Raw genomic sequence first — 18,165 nt, forward strand, 5'->3', positions numbered from 1 at the left:
TTTCCCTCTCTGCTCTGCCAAGAATGTTATTCACTCTATCTGTCAAAAAATGTTGTGCAGTTTATGGATTCTGACGCCCCTGAATGCTTTCCAGAATTATTTTCCAGAATCTCCAATCCCAATCTGAGTGTTAAAACCAATACTCTTTTGGCCACAGCAAATACAAGAGGCTGTGCTCAGACACACGACACAAAAGCCATCTGCATGCATGTCAGGTCTTTGAAATGCTCCAGGTAAATACAAATTTAGGCATGTAAGCCCACAGCCAGCATAGGAATGGACAGATATGATCATTGCAATGAGCATCTTGTTCACAGGTAGAAAACCAGTCCTCTGGGTTTCAAAAAAGCCCAAGGAACTTGTATGGACTCTACCCTCTGGAAACCTAAGTCTCTTGTAAGGTTTGCTGTATTCCTGCAGAAAACATACCTGGATACATTCAGGTTTTCACACTGGTGGTGAAAAGAGCAATCACCGATGCATAAAAAAAAGCCTTATGTGAAAAAGTCTGCAACCTTCCCCATCCATGGCATGGAGAGCACCCAAGTCCCTGCAGAGCTGACTAGCCAGTGGGAGGTGACCCTACAGTCCTTCAGCTAAACTTATTCTGTGCTTCATGGAAGAATAAGGGAATTGCTAATCCAATATCTAATGTTTTAGCTGAGGATTTGGTACTTGCTTGTACAGGAAAAGAGGGCAGTACATGCATTAGACTGGAAAGGTTTTGTTACAGTGCTAGACTTCATCTTATTTCAGGAACAGGAATCATAACAAGCAAAGACCTTACCCCAAACTGATCCCTGGACAGTGCTTAGATTAATTTATGGCAACAAAGTTTCTACTCTGTGCAGTAATCTCTTAATTTAAATGAGCAGCAATAAAAATTTTTTGAAATGTAGCTTTATCTAGGGTGGAATTACTTATAATAAACTTTGATTAAATTTTCATAATGTTCTACTTGATTTTGGAGCACAGATTTCATTGCCTGTTGACAGGACTCTGTCTAGGAAGCTATTATATGAGCTATAGAACAATTTTTTCTAGTAATATTTTGGTTACACGCCATATCACTTCTTGCCACTTTTCCCAAATGTCCTATCTCCATGGCAGCCTCACAGACCTTTTTGCTGTGCACTGGGTGGTAGTTAATTACAACCTCTAACAAGAGTCTACTGAATTACACCAGTCAAGAAGTACATTTGCTGGGGCTTTCCACTGATGCTTATATATTATATATATAAGCACTTATATATTGGTGTACTGAATATATACCCTCAAAAAACCCCACAGGCTTCCTAACTGCTCTGTGCTAGTGAGTAGACAAGATTAACATTTCATGGGAACTGTGTCAGCATGAATGTGAATGTGGAAAAATTGAGCACACTGATGATAATTTGTGGTGAACAAGTTTTCAATCAATGATTCAGAATTATAGCATGTTGTCTTGCCTCAGCAGAGGCTGCAGATAAAATGTTGACTTTATTTTCCATATTTGACTTGAAATCATATATTTTCCTGTGTAGACAGCTCAGAATTATCATTAAAGATTAGCCTTATTCACATCACTTTCATAGCACACACTGAAAACTATAAAAAAAGTATATTCCAAGTAAATATTTTTAATCTCCAGCCATGGGTATGGGCTTTCCAATTTGCCCATTGCTACTGTTTTGGGGTGGTGATAGGGATGAGCAGTGCAGAGGAGTGGTCCTGGTTATCAGCGGACAACACATCCACCCGTGTCTGGTTGCGGAAAGGATGGTGGAGTCACATCCCAGCCTTTCCCTCCATAAACCAGTCATGTTCACCTCTCTTCCCTCAAATCTTGGTCTCAATGCCATCACGTCCCTAAACCTTCCTGACTTTTGTGATCCTCTCTCCAAACAAAAAAGCCCTTAGGTGCTGTGAAGTAGAGGACACCAGACAGATGAGGATACCTCATTCACAGGGAAGATGATATGTGGGCAGGGATGAGGCCCTGCAATCCTGCCCTGTGTCCCAGGGATCCCTGCCAAGCAGCAGGAGGAAGACGTGGGCCATGGAAAACAGGGGTACTCTAATTATTTTCTAAGACAAAAGAACAGACTTTTTGGCAAAGTTTGTTGAAATTCTAGTACTGAGCAGTGGCTTGTTGCAAGCCTCTGGGTAGTGGTGGCGATGCCCCCAACCTTTGGAACGATCTGATAAGTCCTCTCCTGTGTCAGGGCAAAGGTTGTCGTTTTGTTGCAAATAGACACTCCATAAAACAAGGTAATGAACTTACATTAATGACAGCTACACTCACAGACATTGGAATCACAACTAGCAGCATGGTGTCTGCACTCCCCAAAGCGCAGCAAACAGGATCAGCCAACAGTGGCAAGAATTTTTACAACTGCTTTTGGGCTTTATTTCTAGATCCTCCCAGTCTTATGGGCTCTTTGAAGACTCGTGGGAACTCTGTGAGTGAATGTGCTGTGTCCTGGCTGCTGGTGTTGGGTAAGAGTGGCCAGGTAGAGTTTTTTACCAGAAAACTCCAGCTATTCCTCATCTTAAGATGCTATTGTCTCCAGCTGACAGCTCATGAGGGAGTACCACCAACACATTTAACAAGTTTTAAGACTCCTAGACAGCTGGAGGCCCAGTGCACACTGAAGTGAAATAACAACAAAGCAGTCATTGAAGAAAGGTGCATGGGAAGAGGCTGGGAGATCTGCTGAAAGCAGAATACACGTGTTCGGTAGCAGTGGTGACACATCACAACACACAGTCCCCAATACCAACTGGAGCAACACAGCAGGACCTTTGTCTCAGGCTGAGCTCAGGAGCACTACATGGGTCTGTCCTGGGACTAGTCCATTACCAATGCTCTGGAGAAAGTAACAGAAGGCTTATTCATCAATTTTCTAGCTGCTGTGAGCAGGAGATTGATCCAGAGATCCATGAGGTCCCTCCTAGTCTGAGTTATTCTGTAATTTTCTTAGCATTCCATCCCCACCACTGGATAACACTGGCCTACTCTTACTAGATATGGCCAGCAGTGATGGCAAATTAACTAATCAGCAAAAGTAGATAAAAGGGAATAAGAAGAAAGGTGAAGCAAATGAGACTCCTGTGCAAAGGCAGCCTTTCATCCCTACATTGAACCTGTACATGTGAAAGGAGAGGGGCAACAAAAAGCCTGATCTACATATTGATTTATGATAGTGTAACACCAATAACAATGGATATTAAGTGTAAAAATTCTCAAGCAGGCTGATCAAACACTGGACCAGACCACCCAGAGAAGTTGTGAAGTCTTCGCTGTTGAAGATACTCACAACTTGGCTGTATATGCTCTGATCGAGCTTTTAAGGTGTATCTAATTTCAAAGCTGGCCTTGTTCAGATGGAGTGTTAGAGAAAATGGTCTCCTGAAACCCTGGACAACATAAAATACAAGAAGAGAAATCTCTAAAGAGAGCTGAGGTCTAGCAGATCTAATGAGGTGGTGCCAGGAGATCACTGGGGAGATCCAGCTGAAGGCTGATAAGCGTGGAAAGTTATTGCAAAACCCCTGACTGTCTTTTGCCCCTTCTCTATTGGTTCTTCTCCCCTAGGGAGAGCACTGCTCACCTTCTCAAGAGAAGAGATGGAGCTGGGCTGAGAACATTAACAATCTTTTCAATCACAAGTCCAGCATGTGAGAATAAGGTCTTAGTATGAGAAGATGAGGTCTTTGAACATATCATATGGGGTGAAAACATGAAGTTTCTTCCTTAAGAACCACCCTTTCTGGAGGCATTTGATACTATTTGTTTTGTGTCTGGTGAAAAAGCATCAGCTGAAGACATGATTTCTATGACATATCAGACAGGAGAACCTCATCTAAATCAGATGTGGCTCAACTTTGTAGCTGATGTGGCTGAACATAACCCACAGAAGTTCAGCAGTACTTCCATCTTCCATCCGCCCGAAAAAAGGCCTCATAGCCATGGGATCTCCTTCATGCTTTTGCTGGAGACACTTTGCTCAAATGATTTTAGAGCACCACGAGAAGGTGCAGCTGAAAAATCCTTGGTGCTCGTTTTGTGTGAATAGAGATGTCTGAAATATTATCGAGAGTAGCAGAGACTGCTCTTTCTGAAGTGAGAACTGAGGATAGTTCAGGTCATCTAAGGGGAGTGATGGAACTGGAAGATATGAAGATAGAGGTGTCACACATCCCCACCTCCCCCTTTGCAAGCAGTGATTGCTGCCACTCGCAGCTGCAACTGCTCTGCCTGCTGAGAAGGCTGGAAGCAGCTACAAAATCTTAAGGCCCTTTCACAATGGGACTTTATGGGAAACATCCCCTGGTGCTCATCTCAACCAGCTCCAGCTGACACCAAGCAAAGCAAGGCACCGCTTGCCAGCTTTCTGTGCAGGGAAGGGAAACTGCCTTCCTCAGCCTCTCCACCACTATCAGGTACATTTTTAACCAGACAGGTTCAGGAAGCAGTCATGACCATAACCTGGAGCCTTGCTGTGCCTTCACTAATGCAACAAAGACTTTTGATACAGCCATAAGGTATTAAAAAACGCATAAACAAAGAACCTGTGACAGAAATGAAGTATTTTAACTGATATGTTGGGATCTAACTTTTGTTTCTTAAGATTATCTGCCTTTGAACATTTGCTACAGTTCCATGTTTTGTCCCACTTGGGCAGGAATATTTACAACAATTAAAAAATACCTTACTTTCCTTTTTGGAAGCTAGCCATCATAACCTCAATAAAACATCCCTGCTATAGGACACAGTGCCCTGTGTCCTGGCAGAGGATTGCTATGAAAGAGTAAAGTGAAACATAACATTCTGATAACGCAATACATTGGATCTGGGAGTTGACAGGATTGCTACTAGAGATAAATGAAGATTTTGCCACATAATCAAGGCTGAGTTCTTGTCTCTGAGGCTCAGGATATTTCCTCCTTTTTGGGACAGACCTCATTTCTCTGTGATGCTTGTGCTGCAGTATGCTGATTACAGTGACCTTCTTTAGGATTTATTATAGCTCTAAATTGCACAAGGAAAGCTAAATAATAATGACAGATTCATGCCCCCAGGGAGCATCCAGTGTAAGAAAAGCATACTAAAAGAGATGGCAAGACACAAAAGATGTAGGAAGAACGAGATATGCAAAGAAGATGCTTCTGTACAGGTTTATACTTGCTATCTGCTCCTTGTTGCTGTCAGAATCAGGGACAGCATCTCTGATGATGAATGGGTAGAAGCCAAAGTGACGTAGCCCTAAGCCAGAGTTCTGAGCTCCTGCTACCAGGGCACATGGCAACATGCAGACCTGTCAGTGTTCCTGATGGAGAAGCAGGCAGAGCAGTGTCACAGATGGACGAGTGTCTGTTGCTACAGCACTTTGCTATGACAGATGAGCAATGGATCTAATTATATAACTGGAAGAAGAGAGCCATCTTGCACTCTCCTGTGATCTACGCTAGTCATTGCAAAGCTGCTGTGTAGTACAAGGAGCAGCAGAACATTAGCTGCTCTACAGCACTGCAATACATCACGCATGTACCCTTTTTGTGGCCACCCTAATATATGGCACTGCCTTTTCTTGCCAGTCCATCACTTGGAAAAGGGACAGGAGGTGTAAAAAGCCTCAGTCACATAACTGCATTGAGAGTGTAAGTTTCACACAACTCATGCAGAGAGCAATGAACTGTATCAAGGGCTTATATTCCCTTTTCCCTGACCACTCAGCAGCTATTCATAAAAGAGCATGAAAAAACAATTCCAACTGACTGCATGTCCTAATTCATTTATGTTCCTGTAAGCATTCTGTTTTATTTTGATTGTAACCAGAACATGTGGAGCAACAAGAGAGGGAGAAAGGCAGCAGGAAGAAGAGGTATAGCTATACAGTAGTTACCTATATTATGTATACTGAGGTACGTGGAAAATGAGGTGATTGGTGACAGCCAGCACGGTTTCATTAAAGGCAGACTGTGGCTGACAAATTTGGTGGCCTTCTATATTGACGTTACAGCATTGGTAGATGAGGGAAGAGCAACTGATGTGATCTAGTGCAAGGCATTTGACACTGTCCCACATGTCATCCTTTTCTCTCATCTGGAAAAGCATGGATTTGACAGATGAACTACTTGATGGATAAGGAATTGGCTGGATGGTTGCACTGAAATATTTGCAGTCAGTAGCTAAATGTCCAAGTGGTGAGCAGTGTGAATGGCATTTGTCAGGGCTTGGTGTTGGGACCGGTGGTGTTTAACAACTTTGTCAGCAACATAGACAGTGGGATCAAGTGCACTCTCAGCAAGTTTGCTGATGACCAAGTGGTGTGGTGCACTTGATGTGCTGAAGGGAAGGGGTGCTACCCAGAGAATTCTTGACAGGTGGTCTTGTGTGAACCTCATGAAGTTCAAGAGGGTCAAGTGCAAGGTCCTGCACGTGTGTCAAGGCAATCCCAAGCACAGATTCAGACTGTGTGGGAAATTGATTGAGAGTAGCCCTGAGGAGAAGGACTTGGGGGTGTTGGTGGATGAAGAGCTCAGCATGACCTGCAAATGAGCACTCGCAGCCCAGAAGGCCAGTCACATCTTAGGCTGCATCAAAAGAAGTGGGGCCACCAGGTCAAGGGATGTGATTCTGCCCCTCTTCTCTGCTCTCATGAGATCCCACCTGAAGTGCTGCATTCAGCTGTGGGGTCCCCAGCACAGGAAAGACATCAACCTGTTAAAGCATGTCCAGAGGAGGGCCATGAAGAAGATAAGAGGTCTGGAGCACCTCTCCTATAAAGACTGAGAGAATTGGGATCGTTTAGCCTGGAGAAGTCTCTGGGGACACCTCCTAGCAGCCTTCCAGTACCTAAAGGCAGCCTACAAGACAGCTGGAGAAGGACTTTTGACAAGAACATCTAGTGATAGGACAAGGGGAAATGGTTTCAAACCGAAAGAGTTTAGATTTAGGTTAGGTATTAGGAAGAAAATTTTTCACTGTGAGGGGCATGAGACACTGGAACAACTTTACAGAGAAGTTGTGGATTTCCCATCCATAGAAGCGTTCAAGGTCAGGTTCGATGGGGCTTTGAGTAACCTGGTCTAGTGTAAAGTATTCCTGCCTGTGGCAGAGGAGCTGGAACCAGATGATCTCTAAGGGCCCTTCCAAGCCAAACCCTTCTACGATTCTATATCCCTGCATGTCAGGGACGTTGATACTTTTGGTCTGTGTTTGGCCCAGCCACCTGTGAGAGTGTATCTTTTCCCTGCCAAGTTATGAGTAAACAAGCACTGATAAAATGGGAACTTCGTTCTTGAAGAGAGTTCTTGTATAAACTATATTTAATTGCTATTTTATGATTGGCTAATCGTCTTCCAAGGGCACTAGAAGGAGAAATTGAGGAGGAGGAGGATGAAGTAAACCCATGGACTCAATTAAGAAAGACCCCTGAGTCATCCTGCGCATGCTGGATGGGAATTCGAAAGTACCCAAGCGTGCGCAGAAGTAATGCCACTTGCATAACAAAGAGGTGGGACTGATAGCCTCTAGTTGGGCGATGCTGGCCACACCTGTCTGGATAGACGTAATCAGTTAATTGTATAAAAAGCAGATAGCTCATTTTCTGGGGGGGAGAGCTTGCTACACAGGAAGGATCACATTGTCTTTAGTGGGGACGCCTGCTATGTGTCAACCCACTGAAAACACAGCTGCTGCAGAGGATTTTATGGCATTCAGAGTTGGTAAGATAACCTCATAAGTGACACCTGAGTGAGCAGGGTGTTGTATTCCCTCATTGTTTTCTCTTTTTCTCAGGTTCCTGTTTGCATTGGTCACTTCTTTGTAATAAATATTGATTTTTGTTGGGCTTTCAATGGTGTCATGGTTTCAGCTGCAGTGTGCTCTGAACTCTCACTATTACACCCTGATATTATAACATTTAAGTGCCTGAGCTGAAAGGGTTACTTTAGACTATCTCCCTGGCCCCTGGGGGGTATACACGACACATGCTGTTGTGTATATCCAAGAGGTGCTTCCATGTTTCCTCTCTACAGTAGCTATGGGGAAATTGTCTATTTTTAGGCTTCCCAATAAAATGAAGTGAGATAAGGGATAAAAGGGGGCCCTTCTGAAGCTTTAAGTGCTTGCAAGAACTAAAGACATTGCAACTACAATATATCAGTCAATAAATCTCAACTCCTATGGCAGTGTTCTACCACCACTGTCATATTATCCCTCAGATCAGTCCTCTTTCAGAGGCTAAATTGCTACCACAGTCTAGCATATGAACACATGAGAGGCTGAAAGAGAATCACAGAATCACAGAATGGTTGGGGTTGGAAGGAACGTCTGCAGATCACCTAGTCCAATCTCCCTACCAAAGCAGGTTCACCCAGAGCAGGTTGCACAAGGTCATGTTCAGGCAGGTTTTGAACACCTCCAGAGGAGGACACTCCATAGCCTCTCTGAACAACCTGTTCCAGAGCTTTGTCACTCTTGAAATAAATAAGGTTTTCCTCATCTTCAGGCGGAACTTCCTGTGTTTCATTTTGTACCAAGTTGCCCCTTGTCCTGTTGCTGGGCACCACCAGAAAGAGTCTGGCTCCATCCTCTTGAAATCTGCCTTCCAGTTATTTGTATACATAACCTAAGAATCTAGAACGTCTATTTTGTTTGTACAAATCTGACACTGGCAATTCACAAAACACAAGTGGAGTGATGGGCATGCAGAAGCATGCACTCTCCTGATTTTCATTTTTCATCCTAGTGGATGAAAAATCTGCAAATGAAATTGAATTATCCAATAGAGTCAGCTAACTATGCCACCCTTGGGCTGCAGAGGTGTTTGAGTTTTTGCAAATCTACAGTCGTTTCTTTTTAAAGAATGACTATATGGAATAGGCAGAAAACCAAATTATATTGGTAATTCTCATTATGTTTTTAAGCAATGTGTTTTAAAGAAACTATCTAAAAAAATTAAAAGGGAATTTTTACTAATGCCTTTTCTAGCTTAGCTAAAAGACTCCAACTTCAGTAGTGGATCTGCATGCTCTAGGACCTATGGCACTGCATTGTTAGTCAATGTATAATGACATTCTGACCTGAAGGAGTTTTTTTTTTTTTTCCATCTGAATTCCACAAAAGTAACTCTGCCATTTGTTGCTGGGTATAAACAGATCATACCAGAGATGTGTGAAGGAGCAGTTGTGTAAAGATCTGGATGTGGCTGCAAAGATCATATGGATGTGGCTTCTGGTATGGAGGGGTGTCTGGGGTGCTGGGAATTTGCCTGGCATCCCTAGCTGTGGTAGGCATTGCAGGCATGTACAGCGCTTAAAGCAAATCAACATAGTCACCCATTATCACATTGCTGTGTCCATGAAAATGAGAAACTCATCACTGTAGACTTTTTGAGGCTACTTGCTGTTCTGTTTTTTGGATTGTCTGTACAGGTGCATTTTCCTACGCCAGATGTCTCATCAGGGCAGAACAGAGACATAAACACAGCCTACTTGTACAGTGGATATCTGTCATTTTCTTTATTCCCTTATTTCATACTACTTGCTTTCTCTTCAACTGCTGATACAATTTTCAAAGGCTGAAGCCCTTAGGGTGTTGGTGTAATCAGGAAGGAATGATGTCTCACTAGTGATTTTTATTTGTGTAGTTGATAATTACTACCTGCAGCACCTCCTGAAGTCTGCTGGCTTTTTGTGCCTTGCAGAAGTTCTGAGAAAATGACTTGGTAAAAGGTTTGGAGATGGGACTCTAGGCAAAGTTAAATGTACAAATAGGCTTCTAGAGTCTTCATCTATATTTTATGTATTGCGACAATTCTCAAATTCTTAATCTTAGGCTAGTACAGCTCCTATGTACTGGGTACCTCACAAATGCAGAACAAACCAAGATGCTCTTTCTTGATGCATTTACCACCCAGGAGGATAGATTTTGCTTCTTCATTTTTGTATCACTTTAATTAAGAATTTTAAGGAATAAGTAAAGGATACACCTTTAAAATTGGTGCACAGATTGGAATCATGCTCAAGTAACCTGTGCAAATTCAGTGGTACTTATATACCCCAGTGGACAACTGTCTTGATTTAAAGCTATTCATCTCCAGTAGACTTTCTCTGACTTATAACTGCTACAGATTTTACCCTTGAAATGAATCTAGTTTGTGCTAATGGCTGAGATTTAAAAGGAGCCTACACATATTATTTTCCAAAATCCCATTACATTTTAATAAGATTTCTACTTCTAATGTACTGTGGTCTCTCAAAAAGCTCAGCTTGAATTCCCAGTTTCCACACTGCTACCACTAAATCAGCTCTGTGGCAATTCCTTCCAGAAAGCTCAGTGTTAATTTTTATTTTTGTTAGCAGCTCCTCTCCTGCATTTCAGTGGTTTAGGACTTTCTTCTTTGTTGACTTGTTTTTGTGCTTCGTGTTTTTTTTATCATTCCTGCTAAGGATATCTCCAAATATAGAGTGACACTCATACCTGACACCATGAACATGAAAATTGATGAGCCACAGCAGCTCCAGTTTCTCACCTGCATCAGTGATGGAGAAATATCTTGCTAGGAATAACCATGTTCTTTATAGTCAGTTTTCCCCACTCCAATCACCCTGAGTTACAGACGTTTTCTAAACTGAACATTTACAAATGCAAAAAAAAAAAAAAGGCTTCAAGATTTAAATAATAAAGAGACAATCAAGGCACACTGTCCGTCAGCCATCACCAGAGCTGTCCATCTACCTGGCCTTTTTCAATCAATTGGAATCCTATTTCCCTTTGATCACCAACCATAGGTGGGATGCAGCCACGAGATGGAGGAGGAGGATGCAAAGTCTGTTAAGACTATTGCATCTCACAATCACTACATGCAGTAATATTACCAGGGGTAAAAATTCTTATACTTCCTTTATGTTCCCCTTATATCTCTGCCACGGAAGTTGTTTCCAAATGTTTTGAGGCAGCAGGCTGTGGTCAACCTGTAATGTATTTCTCACAGGACCTCCAACACTTCATAACCAGACTTAGAGTGTGGGCGTCGGGGGAGCTGGGGAAGATGCTGTGCCTGGGAACACCAAGGTTTCTGGTGGCCTCTTGCTGTTATGTCCACTGGCACTCTTCAGGAGTTAATGCCTGGGAGATAGAGGGGGGAATTTTCAGCTGAAGTGATTCCTATTGCAGTAGGGGAGTGAGGGTAGAGTTCACAGCATATAGGACAGCAGATCTGTCCATCTCTTTGGAAGCAAATTGTACCTGTGAGAATTTGCCTGGTGTAAAAATACTCCCTAACTATATAGTCAACAACAGCCTCTTCCAGGGAATCTGTTTTCTCTCTAAAAGTTAGTTGTTTTTAGCAGTTATTCCTGTATAAGTGCCAGAGAACCTTTGTATGCATCCCTTGTTTTGAATAATATGATAAAATGTATGGGCAGCTCAGGTTCTGTTGTGCTTGCAGCATCTTTGATGAATACACATACAGATAGATGCTTCTTGTATTCATTCTGAAATATTTCAGAAACCTTATCTCAGCAGGAGACACTGGTTTCCTCAGAAACACTCAGCTGAGCACTTCTCGGTGGGATGTTGTCAATGCTTCAAGTTATGATGCTTGGCTCAGGGCTCTGCTCAGCATTGTGTGGCCTGTAATTGACAACAGCTCTCTTCGTGTTTCACCAAGATTTCTTTTGCACTAAGTGCCTTGTAAGGTGAGGGGAACAGTTCAGAGCCCTTGCCCTCTCATGGGCAGAAAGGGACAGCTTTGGAAGCATGTTCAACCTCGCCCCAGGGAGTGCCCTCTTGGCCATTAGCTTTCACTGCCTATGCTGGGGCTGGATGCTATTACACCTGCACACTAGGCCACCTCAGTGAGGGTGAGCTTCTCTACCAGAGGGACATGATTTGTGTCATTTCAGAAGTAAGTATACTGCCGAGTTTGAATCCACAGTGTTATGGAATGCTCCATGTGTCCAGATTACTTTCTAGGCTTGAGGACTGCCCCTGACCCCTGCTAAAGCCTGAGGGCTGGCATGGCAATGGTGTCCTTCTCTTTCTGCTGCTTGAGCCCACCTGGACAGGGCATGAAGGCACTGGTCCAGACTGGTGCTATCCGATGGGATTGACTGATAAGGTGGTCTTCTACACATCCAGGCAAGCAGGGTGGTGGAGCCAGCTATGCTCCTATGGGCAGTTGCCCAGAAACTCTCCTCCTTCGCCCACTCAATCCACCAAACTACAGACACTGGCTCCCTGCCACACTCCATCCCACCACTGAACCAATTATTAAAACAGCTCTATGCTATCAGATTAAATTAGTGTCTTTCCCATCTAGGAAGTTGCACTCTTGGAGGTAGGGAGGTAAATAAGTGACTTCCTCACAAGGATCCATTCATCCTTTCCCATTGTTCCACCTCCCACCTTCTCCCTCTGGGGCTGAGGGAAAGCTCATAGTGTCAAGTTGGGAGGCTAAGGACAATCACCTCCAGGGGAGCCAACAACCATGTCATAATGACACAAGAATGGATCAGGTCGTCTATCTTCCAATTAAAAACATAAGTAGGGCCTTACATTTCCAGCCCACTACTTCTGAACTCTTTTAAGCCTGACTTTCACAGCTGAGAGGAGACTCAGGATGACAAATTCTGCTTGAACTCATCTTCAGTGTGTACTAAAGAGAGTCAAAATGTGAAGAGTGACCAGACTCACATTTGCAGCAAGGAGAGCTAGCAGTGTCACTTCAGTGCAGAGTTGTTAGAAACCACAAGAGTTTCTGCCTTGTGCAATGATCTGTGTGTTGTGTTCTCAGTATACAGTGAGCTGCGTTGGCTTGTCAGTGATATTCCTGCTCTTCTGCCCTTACTATGATGTCTTCGTCTAGCAAGGAAATAAGAGAAGACTTTCCAGGTACATGTTTTAAAGTGTTCTTTGCATTTCTGCACACATGTTCAATCCTACTGTGGGGATAATAAAATGTGAATAGAAAATTAACATGATTGTATATGTTTCATTAAAAACAAACAGCAAGATGTAAAGACCAGCTCTCACAAACAGATTTAACTCAGATCCTATAGAGTTGAAAAACTAACCCAGAACTAGCAAGTAAAATCTACTACATTATATTTGATTTTTCTTCCTAATTGTATAAGCTTCTGAAAATTACTTCATTAAAAATCAAAAGTCTAATATGCTTCTTCTTTCTGGAAAATGATCTCTGCATTCATTGGGCTAATCATACCAGAATTATTTATAAATTATACAAATATACCTGAGACTCTGTATAAAACTTAGTGAAAAATATGAATTATGTTTTTAATATAAAATTTAAGGGGTAGAAGAGGAAAAATAATTTAATTATGGAAAAAGATATATGTTGGTTTCTAAAAAAATGTTAAAGTATAATATTTAGGAAAAATTGTGGGTTTTTTCCCCTGCAGATAATACCTCTGAGGTAGAAGCCATTGATCAGCTCCTGCAAGCTTTTGTGGCTGTGGTGATGAGAGAACTGTATAACAGCCAGGCTCTTTTGAGCATGATCTGTAACACTGTCATCATCTCTAGCTCTCTGCTTTCTTCTTTGTGGTTTTCCTGCTGCCTTCCTTTAAAGCACAAGGTCAAGACTGGAGTTGTTTGGTTACTGTCAGACATTGTGCCAAAAGAAAATTGTGTTACTTTTTAACTTTTATTTCAAACAGCTGTATTCTTTAAAGTTCATCCTTTTTACCATCAGCCGTGGTTGCAGACAGCCAGCTGACTGTCAACAGTTTCCCATGGCATTGATTCATCTCTCAGTGTCTTTTCATTTCTCCATCAAAAGTATTTGTAAGCAAAAAATGTTGACCAGTTCTGTTGTGCTCTCTGAAACATTAAAAGAACGGTGGGTATGAAGTCTTATAATGAGCTGTCACGTCCTCTTTTTTTCAGCTTTTGACCATAGCTGAGCTCACTGATTAGAATGCAGGTTTTGTACTATCAGATGAATATAGGAAAAAAATTGAAATGCCTGATGTCACAAGCAATTACTGTGAGAAAAAGAGTGAGAAATATATTAAGGATATTGAATGTAGCTGTCTTTGGAAGAAGTCCCTCAAAATCATAACAATACTTTCTTTAAGCTACAAGAGAATTGTGATGCTGTTGCACTGGCAGTGGCATTTTAGATCAAATCAGGAGTGCTATTTAAACCTGAGTCAATAGTTCCTCTTCACTGTACTTGGGTCACCTTATGGAAAGGTTTTTGAGTGCACATACAGGAGTCCTTCTGGATGGCACAGGACCAGGAAATATTTCCTCTGAATTCACCAGTATCTCTGACGGGTGTTCAACCTTGGGGCCGACTGGATGTAGTCTGAGGGAAACAGCCTTGAAATGTGAGCAACATGGGTGCCCCACTGCTCAGCACCAATGCTTCTTCTGCGCAGTCCCATTCCAAGGCATTGTAGACACAGCCTGTGACTGAAGAAAGGTGACAGAAAATCAGCCAACATTGTAATGTTCGTAACTCAGACACCTACAGTGAGCTATTCTGTTCTATTCTATTCTATTCTATTCTATTCTATTCTATTCTATTCCATTCTATTCTACAGTGGCTCATCACATTCCCTATAAAACCTCAGTGTCTTCCAGTAGCACATTAGGTAATATGAGTAACATTTGTCAACATTTACACAAAGGATAATCAAGACCTCATTGTTTCCAGGCTCTCCAAAACTGAACAAGAAGCTGTAATAATGAAATTCTCTTATTGATTCAACTGATCAAATTGTATTTGCATTAGTAGCACAGAATAATGGGAACACATTATAACAAAACAACTGATTGGTAGTGTAATGCTGTTCAGAATATGAATACATTATCCTTTCATGCATTTAATATTTCCATTAATCACTAACTTTGTGCCATCTTCAATTTTGCTAAACAGCCTTCAAGCTGGGAAACTTGAAGTTCTTTAAATCTACTCTTATATTCAGAAATCCACTTAGACTACCTGATAATATGAACTTTTACTTTTGAATCAGACTGAAAATCAGCATGAGATAATGCTTACATTGGTATTCTTCTTCCCTGTCTTCTCTTAGGACATTGCTTATTATTTGTTCCCTTAGCAGAGAAACAGGACTTGGCAAATGGAGAATTTCGGCCTTTTCACTCTACAGTGTACTAATGTGTTCTCATTTCCAGACTTAGCTCTGTTGCATCATGAAGACTCCTGATGCAGGGAGCCCCATACTTCTCCAGGCATCAAACAAAAGATGGAAACAGCTGCTTCTCTGTCCCAAACTTCCCAGACCTCAGCTGCTACCAGCTACTGAAAGGAAACTGTTTTCTTTTTGCAGTATCCAATCTCCAAGACATACCTCTAAGAAACAAGACAAAAATATATGAGGCAATGAGATACTCCTAGTTCAATATTTTGTAATTAGGCAATCTTGCATTGTTGGAAGAACAGATGCTGACATCACGTCAGACAGACACATGCAGCACACAAAATGTGGTGTGTGATCAACAGGTATCAGCAAGGTTAATAGAACTGAAAATGCAAATACAAAGCCCTCCAAAGACCAGCGTAGTTCTCCTGAGTGTTACAAGTGCTTAAGTCTTGCTGAAGGTAATTGGAGTTGAAGTACCTCTGCATTTTTCAGAAGATCTAAAACATTTATCTTTGGATTAGATTCCTTTTGCTAAGGGAAACTGTCCCTCTTTTCTGTTCTTGGTAACTTCTTTGGTTTTGTCCCAGATTTCCTCCCTCTTCACCTTAATGTTTTGAAGACAGGTTTGCACATTTTGCTAAATCAGTGGGCAAGATCAGAACAAAGAATGACAGATCAGACCACATGTCTATAGCTTTTTGGTTTTCAAGGTTACAATTTAGTTTTTTGACAGCAGCAGTCATATATTATATCTTAAAATCCCACTCATGTATTCACAGATATAGTGAGATTCCGAATTATATCAGTCCATTGAGTTAAGAGCTAACACAGTGTCTGCTGACGTTGTTGGAATGCATTGTAGTTTCCTTCAATATCAGAAAGATCATGAATAAACACAACTCTAACCCTACGAAATTGCTGAAAATTCTGTGAAACACATGGATTTTGTCTCTGTTCTGGAATGTGTATGCCAGTGCACCCATTAGAGTGGAAGCAAGCCTTACCAAATAAGCACTAAATGCCTGAAAGAGCCATCCACGATGTCCAGTCCATCTTCCTCTGGTACTGGTTGGTACAGCAATTATGATCAACCTGCAAATTTAACTCAAATTATACACAGTATAGAATATTTATAGAGATTTACTTGTTTGTAGAAGTGTTCCTGAGTTGAATAGAGAAATTTCCATTAGAAAGTCAGAGAGCACTGTGTTAAGAAATTCTGTTTCTCTGATATGAGAAGTTTTTATTTTTGCCTCCTGCACAGATCACTGAGCTCCTGAGAGTCTTCTTGCATCTGTGCTCAAAATTCTTACTTTTTCTTGCTACCCTCATGTAGAATTTGCTACCAATTGTCAAATCACAAAGTGTTTGTGGACGTCAAGGCGACCCCCCACATTATTTTTTCTTTTTGAGGGAAGCACCACAGCTTTTACCCATGAGAAAGTCAACATACATCTCCTCTCTCAGTATGTGACAATAATGCAAATTTAGACAGTTCTCATAAACACAAAAGAAAACTCTTTAGCTGTTGTAGAGAGTTCATTTGTGTCACCTACAGATAGGCAAGAATGTGTCATCTGTGCTCCCTTATGTTGTTCAGACGAGACATAGAGTCTCTTTTTTTCTCCTGTTGCTTGTTTTTACCTTAGTAATATGAAAAACGTAAAGCTGAGGCTGCCCTTGGTTGTTTGAAAACTTCTAAGTTCTCAGGAGTGAACCAGTACTTGTCTGTCAATGCAATTCCCATAGTTTGTCTTTTTCATGTTTAGTCAGACTATAGTCCCAGTCCCACAGTGAGCTGCCTGTGAGCAGATGACTGCTTCTGAATGTAATTCAGGTGGGGAAAGAGCCTGAGAATTGCCTGCTTTCTACCATGTCCCAGAAGATTTGGGGTGTTCCTGTTTCCTTGTCTAGAAGAAAGCAATAACACGGTGACTGGCAATACATTTGGCGTATCCTATCTTATCTACAAATATTCATCAGTTCTGTAACAGAAAGCATTAAAACCAGCAGCTTTTCCAGGAATCAAGCCCAGAGCAATGTAACTACTTCCAGGACTGGCTCTGGTAAGAGCAAGTAAAAGCTTCATGGTTACATCCATGGTAAAGAAAAGGCCTCCAAGAGTGTAATATTGGCATATGTTGATGCTTATCTTGATAATATATATGTAATTTTGCATTTCCTGACAGAAAAGGTATTGAAGGTGCAACAACTAAGCATGCATTCAAAAATGAATCAAATTATTTTGTGATACCAAGCATCATCACCTGGCATTTCAAACTTGAGTGAAACAAAGGAAATGCTGAGTTGTTAACACGGAGTTTTCGCTCAATAGAGTTCAGGATTCCAGTTAAATGGAAATTGCAAAGATAAAAAAAGAGACTGTTTCAAATAGAAATAAGAAGCATTTAATTCTATCTGAATCTGGTTTAATTTCATGGAGCATTGTTTGTGATAAATTCTGTTTTGTTTCCAGCCATCTACAGAATCATTCATGAAGCACAGGGCAAACAAATTTCAATTTGTTACCTGAGAAGAAAACAAAAAAAAGGGTAAACATAGAAAAAACCTCTGTGGTTTTTCACACATTGCAGATAAACAAAATAGGGTGCAATATCTCCTTTGACTTCTAAAACCTCTTCAGCTATGTCAATACTTACGGGCACAAGCTTCCATGTCCTGGACTCCCCCAAGCTTCAGGTTAGCCAAATGCAGACCCACAGCTGCAGTTGGATGGGTGGGCAGCTGGACCAACAGGGTCCCAATATCAGCCAACTGTTCTGTTGGTATTTCCAGGTAAGCTGTTACAAAGCTGTGTTACGCAACTGGTAATAATGACTTTTCACTCTGCATCAGATGTTTACTAACTGGCCTCTTGCCTTTGTCAGGTCTGTAACTCAGAAAAGTAAAAACAGCTTTGTGAAGGAGGGAACTGTGGCCAAAATTCAGTGAAACATTTCTGAGCATGTCTAAATTGAAGTGCACAACTTAATCCAGTATGCTTCAGGAAAGCATGAGCTTACTCCCTTCACTGCA

At 41.6% G+C, this 18,165-nt stretch overlaps 1 long non-coding RNA gene across 1 annotated transcript; it reads right to left on the bottom strand.

Annotated features, from left to right (window-relative positions):
- Nucleotides 1-12,804: 12,804 nt before the first annotated feature.
- On the bottom strand, nucleotides 12,805-15,759 carry LOC116782828. Its single transcript, XR_004355368.1, has 3 exons — nucleotides 15,607-15,759; nucleotides 14,231-14,434; nucleotides 12,805-12,936 (listed from the first exon to the last, which is right to left on the bottom strand). It is a non-coding gene; the product is annotated as an uncharacterized LOC116782828 (long non-coding RNA).
- Between the last annotated feature and the right edge of the window lie 2,406 nt (nucleotides 15,760-18,165).

The sequence above is a fragment of the Chiroxiphia lanceolata genome, chromosome 2, assembly GCF_009829145.1.
Source record: "Chiroxiphia lanceolata isolate bChiLan1 chromosome 2, bChiLan1.pri, whole genome shotgun sequence".
In the NCBI taxonomy this organism is placed as follows: domain Eukaryota; kingdom Metazoa; phylum Chordata; class Aves; order Passeriformes; family Pipridae; genus Chiroxiphia; species Chiroxiphia lanceolata.